Source organism: Mustela putorius, unplaced genomic scaffold (genome assembly GCF_011764305.1).
Source record: "Mustela putorius furo isolate JIRA1106 unplaced genomic scaffold, ASM1176430v1.1 tig00000242_pilon_pilon_pilon, whole genome shotgun sequence".
Lineage (NCBI taxonomy): Eukaryota > Metazoa > Chordata > Mammalia > Carnivora > Mustelidae > Mustela > Mustela putorius.
Window position 1 is genome coordinate 5,193,362 of NW_025421325.1, and position 16,027 is coordinate 5,209,388.

Below are 16,027 nucleotides of genomic sequence, written 5' to 3' on the forward strand. Positions count from 1 at the left end.
CTCTGAGAGTAAGGATATCAGAACTAAAATAGAATTGGCTGAAAGACTATGTAATAAGCAGTTAGACAGTTTGCCTCCTCCACCCCTCAGTCAGGTGACCATACCTTTCTTGTGTTGGCAAAAGACTAGAGATGTCTCTAGACTGGTGATACCAACACAGTTGAGAACGGTACCATATCTGATATGGGCGATTAAGTGAAGGCTGACATCATAAATGGTTCTAATCATGATGCTGTAGCTCATTATCAGACCATCCCACTTCCCAAAACAATCAAAAACTCTGAGTAAAATGAATAATTGACCAACAGGAATTGAGGGGCTATAATCCTTGAGAGGTAGGAAAACACTAGTCAGTTTCACATCCATCCCAGCCTTCTCCCTGAAGACATTTTCCAAATTGCGGCAAAGCATGATGGAACTTAAATAGAAAGCAGCAATCTTACTGAGCTAAGGAGAGAGAAGTTAGAGTTTAAGGCTGCCAAAGTCCTAGAGAAAGGAAAAAGAACAGGAGAAGCCCCAAATTCTCCATATAAATTTTTCTCCTGTCAGTTAGCCCATTCCTAAATTGTGCATACAAAGGGCAAGTCTAAACAGACTAGTCCTAGGAGAGCCTAACACCATTCCTTGACAGGATCAAGGAAGGTAATCTACTGATACTCCCATCAACCTTCCAGAATAAAACATAAAAATTTTTTGGAAGATACATATTCCAGAGCCTCTATGACTTTATTTACAACATCCAGTAAAAAGTTATGAGGTGTGTAGAAGAAGAAGAAAAACCAAATAGCCCAAGACCAAAAGAAACAATAGAAATAGAATTCAAATAATTCAAATGCAGATTTTAAATAACCATAAGAAATATGTTCAAGAAAATAAGAAGATGAACAAAAGTGATTTTTCTTAAAGATGGAGAACTTCAACAAAGAACTGACATTTATTTTTGAAAATTTAATGAACATTCTAGAACTGAAATACAAGATATATGAAATTAAGAAGGCACTGCAAGTGTTTTATAGCACTCAGGATACAGTAGAAGTCAGGACTATTAATCTGGAAAATGAACCAACAGAAAATATTCAAGAAAGAACAAAAACACGCCAAAAAAAAAAAAAGGTGGAAAGATCTAATATCAAAAAGATTTTAATTCTTAGTCTCTACATTTATTCTAACCTATCAAAAACACAATCTTTGTGGGTGACAGTGATAAGACAAGCTGATTTGAAGTTAGTATGAGAAAAAAAGAGTAAATACTGAAAAAAGAAGAAAAAGACTAATGAAGGCTTTTCTATTCAATATCAAAACACAATATAATGCTACAATAATTATGAAATTGACAAGCAAATAATTGAACGTCCAGAAACATATAAAAACATTTTTGGGGGGACACCTGGGTGGCTCAATCAGTTAAGATTTTGATTCTTTATTTTGGCTCAGGTCATGATCTCAGGGTCATGAGATTAAGCCCTGCATCTGGCTCCATGCTGGTTGTGAAGGCTGCTCTCTGCAACTCCTCCCCTGCCTTTCTCTCCTTCTCTTTCAAAACAAACAAAAACAAAACATCATATTTTTAACTTGGTGGATGACCAAAATTGGTGGGGAAAAGTTAGATTCTTGAAATAAACAGTATTTAGACAACTAGGTAGTAATATGGAAGAGAAAAACTTAAACCCATTTTCTTCACTTTACATCAATATAAATTCTAGATAATAAACTACTTAAATGTAAAGGAAAAAAAACAAAAATAGCAATAAAACATGGGAGGATGACTTGTATAATCTTAGAGTAGAGCAGCTTAGTATGACACAAACCCAAAATGCCTTAAGGTATTAATACAATTACATAAAAAACATGTATACAAGGGGTGCCTGGGTGGCTCAGTCAGTTAAGTGTCCAAATCTTGATCTTGGCTCCGGTCTCAATCCCAGGGTCATAAATTCAAGTCCCACGTTGGGCGTGGAGCCCACTTAAAAAAGAAAAAAATATGGGGCACCTCGGTGGCTCAGTTGTTGAGAGTCTGCCTTCGGCTCAGAAAATGACCCCAGGGTCCTGGGATCGAGCCCCACATCGGGCTCCCTGCTCGGTGGGAAACCTGCTTCTCCCTCTCCCACTTCCCCTGCTTGTGTTCCCTCTCGCTCGCTGTGTCTCTCTCTGTCGAATAAATAAAATATTTTTAAAACATCATGATGGGTTCCTGGGTGGCTCAGTGGGTTAAGCCTCTTGCTTCAGCTCAGGTCATGATCTCCTGGGATAGAGCCCCACATCAGGCTTTCTGCGCAGCGGGGAGCCTGCTTCCCCACCTCTCTCTCTGCCTGCCTCTCTGCCTACTTGTGATCTCTGTCAAATAAATAAATAATCTTTTAAAAAATGTATAAGAAAAGCTAGTATAAGTCAAAATTCAAATGACAGAAAAATGATATATATGCATATTAGTTCATATCACCAAGGGCTCATTTTTCTAATAAATAAAACATTCTCATATTCATAGAACCAAAAAGCTAATCTAACAGAAAAATAAAGGATTGAAGTTACAAGTTAACAACAAAAAGGAATGTAATTAATGTTAAAATTTGCAAAAGTATCCAATCTCTTATAAAGAGAAATATAATTTATCTTATAAAGAGAAATATAATTTCTCTTTATAAGAAATCCTGTACTTTATAAGTACAGGATAAATTTTGTTATGTGTATTTTACCTTGATTAAAAAAAAGTACAAGTGATGCATTTTTCATCCATCAGAATGGCAAAATTCATAAAGTTTGTTACTATACTATGTTAGAAGGGAATATAAGGAAGCAGAATATGATGAGAATACAAACTGATACAAATACCAGGGAAAATAAAATTCCATAATATCTACCAAAATTATCAGTGTTCACTATGATCCAGCAATTCCATTCTTAGGACTCAACCTTATAAATATTTCCAAATGCGTGAAAATGATACATTTACAAAGTTTTCCTCTGCAGTACTGTCTGAAATGGTAAAATGTAAATATCCATAAGCAAATCAAAAGGAAGAAACATTTATATTGATATGAATTAATTTCTAAGTACCAGAATTATAAACATGGCATACTATCATTTGTGTATTAAAAGGAAATATATATGGGGGCGCCTGGGTGGCACAGTGGGTTGAGCCTCTGCCTTCGGCTCATGTCGTGGTCTCGGGGTCCTAGAATCAAGCCCCGAGTCAGGCTCTCTGCTCGGTGGGGAGACTGCTTACTCCTCTCTCTGCCTGCCTCTCTGCCTACTTGTGATCTTTCTTTCTCTGTCAAATAAATAAATTTTTTTTTAAAAAACCACTTTAGGGACGCCTGCGTGGCTCAGTTGGTTAAGCAGCTGCCTTCGGCTCAGGTCATGATCCCAGTGTCCTGGGATCGAGTCCCACATCGGGCTCCTTGCTTGGCAGGGAGCCTGCTTCTCCCTCTGCCTCTGCCTCTGCCTGCCTCTCTGTCTGCCTATACTCGCTCGCTCTCTCTCCCTCTATCCCTGACAAATAAATAAATAAAATCTTAAAAAAAAAATTTTTAAAAACAACAAAAAAAAACTACTTTAAAAGGAAATATATATAGGTTTATGCTTACACTTATTTACTTACACATGTGAGTATATGCAAATATATAAAATCTCTACATGTGTACAGACTCACCTAATTGCTTGTATACGTAACACCTCTGAAGGGATAAACCATAAACTGGTACACTATTGGCTGCCTTCAGGGAAGAGAACTGAGTAATTAAGAGGAAGATTTTTTAAATCTTTTGTGCCTTCTGAATTTTAAGCCATATGATTATATTATTTATTCAAAACAGTAAAATTTAAAAAATAATAAATGCTGACAAAAAGAAGAAGAATGCTAGCTAAATCAATTTCTCCAGTTAAAATCTTTCAACAGTTCCCCATTTTCAAACTTCTAACACTGGCATTCAAAGTTTTCCTATACAGCATACTTCTTTTCAACTATGTCAACTATGCTCCACAAAACTATCTTGGCCTCTAGTCAAATTAGACAACTTTCCTTGCATTTAACTAAAAAAATTTTAAGCTACAATAAGCAATGTTTGATATAATAAAATTTCTGTACCAAATATGAAAAATGCCAGAGAATATGAGCAAAAACTATATCCCCTTCAATCTAGAACTTTAAGTTTCTTCAGTTGTTTTAGCTATTTGATGAACAAATTTTCCTGAAGGGAAACACTAGTAGAGGAACATCAACAGATTTCAAGAAGTCCCTATGGTACTGCCTGCAGCTACAATCCATATACATGGTTTTCCAAACATTAAGTAACGTCTGGATGGTGGGAGGGGGACAATTTACCATCTCAGTGAGTCAAGTCCCTGACTTATTATCCAAAAAAGCAGAAAGCAAAAATGGGATTCCTATTAGACTTTCTTCAAAACATTTGTTTTTCTTCTCCGTAAGCCTATACAGACAACAATTAACGGCTTCCCTAATGGAAATTACCAATGTCTAAATAATTTATATTCATGAAATGGTGTCATGACCACAATTTAGATTTGAAGGAAGAGATTAGAGAAAATGTACTTGGAATACAATGCCAATGTATTAAAATGACCTCAAAAGAACTGTGGCCAAGTTCCATAACCCTCACTAAACTGTTAATGCTGATTCCTACTGTGCAAAAACCTGTTTTCCCAAAGAGGAGGCTCCTTACCTTTCACCTAGAACAAAGAGCAATCTTAAGTGAAATAGATCTGTGGATTCTCTAATAACAAACAAATCTAAACTAGAAACAAAGGACTACTTCTCTCCGTATTTGGCTCCCCTCCATCATCTCTACAATACTGCTGCATCATAATAAAAAGCTTGCATATATTGGATATTACTTTTAATCCTTCAAATACTTCTGATGTTACCATGGCAATAAAAATATTTCTGCTTCTCGGAGGTGGAGCTTACATTAGAGAATAAAAATTAGGCCTGTATAAAAAAGTTATGATGAACTCTTAAAGTAGTACAACTTTTACTGTCTTCATAGGGAAATTGCTTCAAATAATATAAACTGAAATATAAGATTATAAGCTAACCAGTTAACTGCTACCCATTTTTAATTAAGATGTATATGTAAGTTAAAGAGACAACATAAATGCAAAGTAAATTACTGCTTCTGCATACCAAGATTTCTGTTATTTTAATTCCTTTATCATTTAATATCCTTTAACTAACGTCCAAGCACTGCTTTGTAATACATATTGTTCTTTAGAGAATTAACATTTTAGTGAGGCGGAGGTATTATTTTCTGTCTACTTAAAGTATCCCTGCAAGCTCTACATAAACAAATCTAAGCAAGGTCTCCTCATTTCCAATATGATTTTACTCTTTTGCATATCATTGCTTCCCGCAAGTTAACTCACCTCAACGACACAGAGCGTTAGTCGGAACACGCATCCGTCTAGGTGTAGCAGCCTTGCTACAGCAGTTAATGAGGCGGGGGCACCATCCAGGATTTTGAAAATGACATCCTGAAAGAGAAACCAAGTCTATCTAACCTGCAGCTCCTCACAGTCCAGTTTAAGGAGGGCAGTGAGACTCCCACTCTAGATACCAGAGTTTCGCTGACCCCTCAGGCTTGACTCCTTCCCGCCTCCGGCAACGCCCAGTGAGACAGCCCCACACTACTCCGGGCGAACAAATTGGTTTCTGAGCCCCTTGGAAACAGCGGGCGGTGGCAGGGGGAGTGCCCGGGTTACCGCCCCTGCAACTTCACAGAGGTGGTTACTAGTGACCTCGGCGGGATGGGGGTGGGGAGATAGCATTTGGGACTGGGAGGCTACCTGCCTGCCACGTCCTTCTGCCTCCCAACGCCGGTACTGGAGTCGGGGCTACGCGGAGAACTGCTTACGACTCGGAGTGACGACTCTGCACCGTAGCGCCCCAAAACCCTACAGCGAATGCAGAGGAAGGGGGAGCGGCCGGCGCGTCACTGGCGCTGACGTGTGACGTCAGCGTGCGGAAGTCGGCACGCAATGGGAGAGGCGGGGAAGGAGTGGCGCGGGGGGGCGGGGCCAAGGCACAGCCCGTGGGAGATGATGCGAAAGAAGGAAAAAATGAACAGGAAGGAAAGGAGTTAAGGCAGAGATGAGGGTTAGAGCTGTTTTGAATAAAGCATTTTATAAATTTGTCCCACATACATAGAGAAAGGGATTTTTTTTTTTAACATGAAGTCTGTTACTTAGGAATACCGCATTTTAAAAAGTAATTTTGCTTTAAAAAGCGAGCCTTTTTCTAGTACATTTTGGATGATTAAAGCAAGAAACTATTTTTAAGTATTGAAAAAATTTTAAAAGACTATAATGTGATTTTCACACACATTTACATCCAATGTGTGTATAAATTACTTGCCAGTATATTGAAAGATGGTCTAATTTCATGGCACGACTTTAAAAGATAGGAACAGATTTTCCTGTATAAGGGATTAGGTCTGTTGTCCTGAATAACCCCAGGACTAAACTGCCTTACCTAGAGTACCCCTGAGGTACAGGAGAATCCAAATTTGAAGCTGAAAGAAGATGATGGCTTGTCTACTACATAAGTTACACTCCAGGTTATACCTGTTGTATATGTGATGTATGCAGCCTGCTGGAGTGTCCACAGATTTTGCCAGAAACCTCAGAGGTCAAAGATTCAGATCATTGCTTCAACAAAATCTGCTTCCTTCTCTCTCATCCTCTCTCCAACACACCAACACCCAAGACCTCTCTGAGTTTTTCCAGGTTTCGGTTTAGCCATGCTTTTATAAGAAACGCTAAAAAAAAAAAAAAAAAAAAAGAAAGAAAGAAAGAAAAAAGAAAAGGGGAAAAAAGGAAAAGAAAAGAAAGTACTTTATTACTAGCATGGAAATTGAAAGTTTTTGGCTTCTTTGCCAGAAGATGGCACTGCAAGTCATCTAACCTGGCAAATTGGAGAAAAATCTGCTTTGGTTTATCTCCTCTTCAATCTTCACCCATGCAAAAGACTTGTTTTCCTCATTTTCCCATTTCTAGGCTAACCTCCTGTGACCCCTCCAACCCCCAGTTAGTAGGAATTTTGGTGTCACAATGCACAATAACTCTAGCTCTACCCACATACCGTTGCACAGCAAAGCAACATAGGAATGTTGCAAATTGCCAATCCAAGTCAATTCTCTTTAGCTGCTTTCATGAAGAATGGCTAGTCAGATACCTCCTTAGATCATTTTTCAGGCTCCTGTCATAGACTGTTGGTGGGACTATGAACTGCAACAGTCTTTGTAGAAGGTATGCTAGCAATATGCATATCCTTTTGACTTGTTTTGCCAATTCTGTAACATACAACATGACACTCGCAGAGTGGTAGAATTGTCGGCAAAAGGGAATGGCCAATACAACCTCCATTCTCAGGTGATCTCCACCATTTGTTTCTCTGTATCTTCCACAGTAGCAGCAAGACTAGTGAACAAACGGTTCTAGACCTGGTTGGAATAGATGAATTCTTACCACTGTGAGTTATTCTTTTTTTCCCTTCCTTGAAGGCTTTAAGATTTTGTTGGCTGCTTAGTAGGAAGGGAGGAAAACTAATTTGAGTATTGATAGAGTTTTTGTTATTAATACTTCACCTTAGTTCTAATCAAAAGAAACTGTAATATACCATGCAAGAACCTGATGTTATTCACATAACTTGTTTTGCTATGCCTCCAAATATTTCTTATATATTGAGGGCTTACTAATTTTTGTTTGGGCTAATTTCTTTTTCCAATTTTATTAAGATCTCATTGACATACAGCACTCTGTAAGTTTAAGATGTACAGTTTAATGATTTAACTTACATATATTATGAAATGGTTATCACAATAAGTTTAGTTAATATCCATGATCTCATATAAAGAAGAAAGAGAAAAATTGTTTTTCTCTTATAATGAGAACCTCTAGAGTTTTTTGCCCTAACAACTTTCAAATATACTATACAACAGTCTTAACTATTTAGTCATGTTGTACATTACATTTCCAGTACTTAATTATCTTATAACTGAAAGTTTATAGCTTTTGACACCTTTATCAAATCCTCCCACCCACCTTACCCTACTGAGGACTTTTAAAAATGCATACTAAGATCTGTGGTCAAAAGATAAATTAAGCAATGTATAGTAGGCAGAAAAATAGCCGCCCAATTATGTCCCCGCCCCCAGTCCCTGGAATCTGTGAATATATTAGGTTACATGGGAAGTGGCGAGATGGAATTAAAGTTACTAATCAGCTGGCCTGATTAGTAAGAGGGAGACGAGCCTCGATTATCCAGGTGGACCCAATGTTATCACAAGAGTCCTTAAAAATGAAAGAGGAAGGCAAGAGAGAATCAGGAGGAAATGTGACTATGGAAAAAGTTCAGAATGATAGGATATGAGAAGGACTCAACTCCAGTGTTGCTGGCTTTGAAGATTGAGGAGGTAGCTTGTAGAAGCTGCAAAAGACACAGAAATGGATTCTCCCCTAGAACCTCTAGAAGGAGGCTGACACCTTTATTTTACCCAGTAAGATTTGAGTTGAACTTCTAATCTACAGAACTCTAAGATAATAAATGTGTGTCAATTCAAGCTACGAAATTTGTGGGAATTTGTTGCAATAGCATATTAATGCAAACTCCTATTTTCTTAAGGCTCCAGGAGCAACGTATATCTGGCTGACTGGTAAATTCTTTTTATTGTGTAGGAGAAGCCCACAGCTGGATCTGTAAAAACACCTTATTGAGAGTTACCTCAGCCCGATGAAGCTCCTTCTTAGCCACCTTCCCTAAAGTAAAGGATCTGGTAAGAACCCCAATCAAACAGGATCCCTTCTATAACACTTGCTGAGAAGGAATGAGATCAAGCTAAAGTATTCACATTGGGACAAATAAAGAAAATGTTCAAGGGCATTGGTTATAGTCCTTACCGTGTAAAACACCCAAGTCTGTTGAAGAGGAGATTTATCACCACCAGATTCTTCTAACAAAAATACCAAAGGAATTATAGAGAGGGTTCTTCCCCCGATGGAATCTATTGTTGTATCACCAAACTATCATGTAGCACATTGTTTAGATAGATTGCCCCGTGTCTAAAGTACTGGTTCTGACTGAATGCAGCTTATTAACTGGGAATAATTAGGAATTTGCATGTTTAGGCCTAAACTTGGAATAATTAAAACACTTTCTGAGAGTGAAGCCCAAGCAAGAGTATTTTTTGAAGCTCCCTGGGTGATTCTGAGGCAAAATGAAGGTTGAGAACTGCTGGCAAGATGGTTGTATGTTAGAAATCATGGATTTAAAAATAAACACAATCCTGTAATGTAAAGAAATAAGGTAGTGCACAGAATAAACAATATTACAGAGAACTAAATATGCAAGTCAAGTCATTCTTGCCTGCTTCCAAGAGATCCTTAGGATAATCCCCCATGTAGGAACTAAAACACTATCATGAAAGGATTTAGGACTGATTAATAAAAGGATCATAGAAAGTAGCTATGATTAATAGCTTGTGACTATTATCTCCTATCTCCAGAATCTCTGTGCTCCTTCCCCAAAATAGGCTACATATTTGCAGTGAGAAAAGAAGATATCTAATGTCTGTAAATCCTTGTAAAATGTGTTCAGTGGTGTTCCAAGTAAAATAATATTGTGCTTGGATACTACCATGGTTCAATGAATGTTACCTTGTTAAAAGTAATGAAAGAGTCATACGAAGTTTGATTATATTGTGAGTGCCCCCACCATCACCATGAGCACAAGACCAACTCTAGCCCAGAACTGTACTCTTTGAGAATATTGGATTCCACCCTGGAAAAAAAAGAAATAGGATGGGCAAAACTCACGAGTTAAGCAAAGATAAAGTTACTAATCTGTGACATATGGTGGATAAAGTCAGCAGGGCATATACTTGTGGATATAGGTAGAAAAGGCTAGGAAAGACCAAGAGGTGCCCAATATTAATGAAGCACTAATCATATGAGAGCATCTAATGTTCATTGAGCACTATATTTTCATGATACATTCAATGTTACATGAGACACTCAACATTCATGGGTCTTAATTCTGCCCTCCAGTGGTGACGCTCACACTGTGTCCCACAGGACCTGCTCCAAAAGTGCAAAACCTTCTCACCAGGTTAATTGGCAAGCTACGGATGTGCCCAGGCACTCTTATCCCTGCATCTCTTTGGTAGAGCCAGAGTGTCATTGGCTTAGGCATCTTCCATCTCTGAACTTTTGCTCAAACATCAACTCTCATCCTAATGACCTCACCATCAACAGGAAGGCTAATATGCCAAAAAGAGACAGGACATATGAGCACTGCATAACCACATGTTTCAAATCATAGGTCTTTTTCTCCACTTGTACCCTATCTTAAGTATGTTAATTTTCTTTACCCCCTTGCTTCTCATGGTATGTTAGCCTTTCTGTGACCTCTGGGATTGCTTATCTGGTAGTATATTGGGGAGATATCATTGTATTAATGTGATTTACCACACGACACCAAGCACGTAATATTTGGATATTTCTGGATATTTCTGTGTTATAATGAACTTTTAAACAGTGGACCTCTTTTGCTCGATATCCTATAATTTTTAACTCTGCACTCAAAAAATACCAGTGTAGACTTTGCTGGCAACAAGGGGGAGAATCCCTAATTTTGGCAGGTCCTAAGATATGTCCTTAGAAGAATTTTTAATCTTTGGGTTTTCCATGCAAACCTGATTAGCAATTTTTGGAATATTCATTATAATAGAGTACAGTTTATTTTAATTGCAAGAAGCTAAATTTCTTGATCCTACAAAGATCATTTGAGAGGCCCGCTGATTACTGTGTATGTTGGGTGACAAGACCTCATTGTTCCAGGACTAGATAATGAGAATTTTTGGAGTGTTTTGCCGATGTAAGTGGCATAGCCTGAGATTCACACTTATGGAAATACGTGTGAACTCCTAGCTATAAACTTATACAAGACCTAGTGACAGGGAAGAGCAAGGGGGGGGGGGTTGGTACAAAGTTACATTGGTTGGTGCCAGCACTGAATCAGGAAGTGAATACAGTGATTTTAGTCTGTGACATTGTCAGCAGGTAGAAATGGATAAATGAACAAATAAAGCTAGTGCTTAAGCCTCTTAAGGTATAAAACCGTTTCAGGTGAGGGTAATACAAAGGGGACTTCCTTTTCCCAAAACAAAACAAAACAAAACAAAACAAAACCCAAACCAACTATTGGATCAGGGAAGAAAGGAGCACTCTTTCATCACTTTTGATAGGTGGCTGTGCATTTGAGAACAGTGATTCCTATCTTCCTTTATTCTTTTTTAACTGGAATGCTCGCAACTGTTATACTCTACCAGTTCCACCATTGTATTTTGGGAATGTTGGAACGAGATAACTTGGCTCTTTAGTTTTACAGGTCTGCCAATGAAGAATTAATAGATTACAACCAGGAGCCTCATCTTCATCTGATTTGGAAGAGATTTTGGAGTTTGAGCTGATGATATTTAGATTAAGATGAGGTTTTGTACTTCAAGCTAATGCTGTATGGGATGAGACCAATCGGAACCTTGGAAAAGAGTGAACAAAATTTTTTACCTGTAAATCTTCAGGGCCTTGAGGGTGGATTGTGGTAGGCAGAATTCTGAGATGGCCTCAAGCTTCTCATGCTCTGATGTACACACCTGGTGTAATTGCCCCTCCACAGTGTGGGCTCAACTGTGAATATAGGGATTTCACTTTCATTATAAGTTTATTAGTCAATTGACTTAAAATTAATAAAAAATTAGATTATGATGAGTGTGCTTGGCCTAATTAGGTGACCCCCTAGAAAGAAGTGAGAGAGATTCAAGAGAAATTCTCCTGCTGGCTTTGAAGATGGATAAGCTGCCATGTGGTAAGAGGGCCATGGGGTTAGGAATCGAGGATGGTCTCTAGGAGCTAAAAGCAATCCTGGTCAATAACTAGTAAGAAAGCAGGGACCACAGTCCTGCAACCACAAATAAATTGCCCCAGGACCCTAATTACACCCATTTTCTGTTATATGCAGCTAACAAAAAGGAGTTGAAGAATCTAGAATGTTGATATTAATGTTTATTGAGTTCTGTGTGCCTTGAAGATCCAAGATATATATGTAAGTCAGATATTCATTACTTTTATACTGGAGGGTCCAAGAAGTACACATAGTCAAAAGCACTTGTAATACACAGTTTAATAAAAATTTGGTAGGGAAGGAAAGTACACAGTCCTCTTGCACATCCCCCTGTAAAACACTTGATGGCAAACTCTTTTCCAACAATTTTTTTTGAAGATTTTATTTATTTGTCAGAGGGAGAGAGCACAAGCAGAGGGAGCAGCAAGCAGAGCAGGCAGAGGGAGCTTGATGTGGGACTTAATCCCAGGACCCTAGGATGATGACCTGAGCTAAAGGCAGATACTTAACTGAGCCACCCAGGTATCCCTCTTCTCTAACAATTTACTCCAGTCCTTCTCTGGGGCAACCTGGCTCTTTTTTTTCCCTTTCCCCCTCTCAAAAGTTGAACAAAGTTCTCTTATTTCATGCCAAGTAGCTTCATGAGCTTCCCTGAATTCTGGGAACCAGCTGATACACATCTAGGGTCTTCTACCCCAAACAATTATCAAAATATCTGGCCAAGCTAAGGCAGGAATCTCTCAACAGGGCTTCTGGTGAATCAAGTTTCCTTCACATTTTTTTTTTTTTAAAGATTTTATTTATTTATCAGAGAGAGAGGGGGAGAGATCAAGCACAGGCAGACAGAATGGCAGGCAGAGGCAGAGGGAGAAGCAGGCTCCCTGCTGAGCAAGGAGCCCGATGTGGGACTCGATCCCAGGATGCTGGGATCATGACCTGAGCTGAAGGCAGCTGCTTAACCAACTGAGCCACCCAGGCGTCCCAAGTTTCCTCCACATTTTTATATGTATCTTTGTAAATGCCTAGAAAGTTGCTAGGAAACTACCCCAAACATACTTCATAATATTATTTTGTGGATAGTGAAACTAAGGTTGGTCAGGGTTTTTTTTTTTTTTTTTTTTAAGATTATTTATTTATTTATTTGACACAGAGAGAGATCACAAGTAGGCAGAGAGGCAGGGAAAGAGTGAAGGGGAAGCAGGCTCCCTGCTGAGCACAGAGCCCGATTCGGGGCTCGATTCCAGGACCCTGAGATCATGACCTGAGCCAAAGGCAGAGGCTTAACCCACTGAGCCACCCAGGCGCCCCCTGGTTGGTCAAGTTTTGCAGGGCATCAACTTTCAATTTGAATTTTCTGTATTGTTTCAAAATGTTTAAAGTTATTGTGTTAGCTTCCTAATACAAATACAATTATAATACAATTAGCTGCTGTAACGAAGTAACACAAACTGAGGAGCTTAAAACAACAGAAATTTATTTTCTCAGTGCAGGAGTCTAGAAGTCTGAAAATTAAGGTGTCAATAAGGTTACACTCTCTTTAAGGTCTCCAGGGAAGAATGCTTGTTTCTTCCAGCTTCTGGTAGCCCCGATTTTTCTTTAACTTTTGACAGCCTAACTCCACTCTGCTCCCATCTTCACATAGCCATCTTTCTGTTTTTGTCTCTTCTTCTTATAGGGCCACTAATTATACTGAATTAGCTCACCCTAATGACCTTACTTTGATCACATCTGTAAAGAACATATTTCCAAATGAAGTCATATTTATGGTGGGGGAGGATATTTGAGGGGACACAGTCAGCCTACAATATTTATTTAAAAAAAATTTAATGGCAATATTCTATCAAACAATGTCCTTGGTCTCTTTAAAACATCAGTATCATGAAAAATTGGGGGAGGAACTTTGAAGATTAAAAGAGAGTTAAGAAACATACACAAGGGGCGCCTGGGTGGCTCAGTGGGTTAAAGCCTCTGCCTTAGGCTCAGGTCCTGATCCCAGGGTCCTAGGATCAAGCCCCGCATCAGGCTCTCTGCTCAGCAAGGAGCCTGCTTCCCTTCCTCTCTCTCTGCCTGCTCTCTGCCTACTTGTGATCTCTGTCAAATAAAGAAATAAAAATCTTAAAAAAAAAAATACACAAAATGCCTTGCTTGAAATCTGATTGAATCCTGGTCTGGGGGGAAAAAAAAAGCTGTAAGGATTTGTTTTAACAACTGTCAAAATTTAAGTATGGACTGGTACTAGGTATCAGGGAATTATTGCTAATTTTTCTAGTTGTGATAATGTTATTGTTCTTGTGCTGGGGAAGTTGTTATTCTTAGGAGATGCATGTTGAAGTACCTAAGGGTAAAGTATAATGACTGCATCCTACTTTCCTCACGCTTCAGAGGGAAAAAATCACAATATAGAGGAAACAAATATAGCAGAATTTTTAAAATATGACTGATCCTGTCATGCCCATGTCATATTCAGCTATTTTAACTTGAATTTAAGCATCACATAAATTTTCAGCATTTATCATATACCTTAGAGAAACGAAAAAAAAACATCGCGTATGGGTATGCAATGTACTATTCTTTGAAGTTTTCTGGTCGTTTGGATATTTTTTATTTTTAAAAAATTATTTTATTGGGGCATCTGGGTGCCTCAGTAATTAAGCTTCTGCCTTCAGCTCAGGTCATGGTCCCAGGGTCCTGGGATCCAATCCTGCATCAGACTCCCTGCTCCACGGGAAGCCTGCTTCTCCCTCTTCCACTGTTTGTGTTCTCTCTCCCGTTGTCTCTCTCTGTCAAATAAATAAAATCTTTAAAAAAATGATTTTATTTATTGACTTGAAAGAAGGCAAGAGAGCATAGAGAGGAAGAAGCCAACTCCCCACTGAGCAGAGAGAGCCCTACATGGGGCTCAAGGGAGTCTGGATCCCAGGACCCTGAGATCATGACCTGAGCAGAAGCCAGAAAATGGACTGAGCCACAGAGGTGCCCCGTGGATATTTTCATAACAACTTTGCGGGGAAAAACTATTACAAACGAAAACTTTCCAGCCATCCCCAGTTACCATGTATAAAACACGAACTCTTTAGCGTAACTGCTGATTTCCGCATCATCACCTCAGTTCATTATCCCCAGAGTACATTTTGCATATTATATTGAAGCAAGGATAACACATAACTAACTTTAGATTTCTTCCTCCCTTGCCAGAGGTTTCTATACTGTTTGCCCCTCCCCGCCGCCCCCCTACCCGCGCGTCAACTTTTTTCAAATTCCAGTTCAGATGTCAACTCCTCCGTAAAGATTTCTTCCCACATTACTCTTTCAAGAAGAGTGCTCCTTTTCTTGAACAGTTATTCATTATTGCACCGGAATATAAACCCCTTGAGCCCGGGGGCCGGGTTTACCGAATTGGGGCTGGCACACGTTAATTTAATAAACGTTTGCTGAAAGTAAATAAATTCAGTTCGGCCGTGTGGAATCCTCAAATTCCGTGTTTCCCCCCAAACCCTTAATTTCCAAGCATGATGCTTGAAACTGCGTAATAGCTAAAACTGGGTTATCCGTTTTCTCTGTATGTAACTTTGGCACAGAACCCTCAACGACATATGAGGCGCGGGGCGCCCCGCTGCATTCCCTGCTCGCGTTTGGAAGCACAGACATCATCCGGTGCTGAAGGCCATTTCTCTCGATCTGTTTCGAAGCAGAGCTCGCGGACCGCCGCTTCAGCCTTCCGCTTTCGGGGCCGACGCTTGCCGGGACTTCACACGCTGCTCCGAGGCTCCTGCCGGCGTGGAATCGGACCCCCCGAGGACGCCGGGGACAGCGCGTGCCTGCGGCCTTCCGACAATGTTCCCCCCAAGGCGGCCGCCTCGTGTCCTTTCGCGAAGTCACCAGAGGGGCAAAGAGCCCAGCGTGAGTGACGTGAGCTAATCGCCAGGGAAAGGTTTCACCCCCAGCGCGGTCGCTCAGGGCTGGCCAGCTCGCTTGGCCCCTCCTCCTGGCGGGGGCACTGGCCCGCCCACCGTTTCCACATTGCCCAATAGGCGCGGATGCGGCTCCAACCGCGGCCGGTGGGGGAGGTGTTCGGCGGCCAGACGCTGAGCGGCCGTTCACGTCAACGTGGTGACG

At 39.8% G+C, this 16,027-nt stretch overlaps 1 protein-coding gene across 5 annotated transcripts in view; it reads right to left on the reverse strand.

Annotated features, from left to right (window-relative positions):
- Positions 1 to 5,967, reverse strand: part of NEK1 (NIMA related kinase 1) — a 209,805-nt gene extending 203,838 nt beyond the window's left edge. For all 5 annotated transcript variants that reach the window (XM_004758106.3, XM_045078305.1, XM_045078304.1 and 2 more), the window contains exons 1-2: positions 5,800 to 5,967; positions 5,380 to 5,487 (exon numbers count right to left, since the gene is read on the reverse strand). The gene's annotated coding sequence lies outside the window, so the exon portion shown is untranslated. The remainder of the gene's footprint in view (positions 1 to 5,379; positions 5,488 to 5,799) is intronic.
- Positions 5,968 to 16,027: the final 10,060 nt, after the last annotated feature.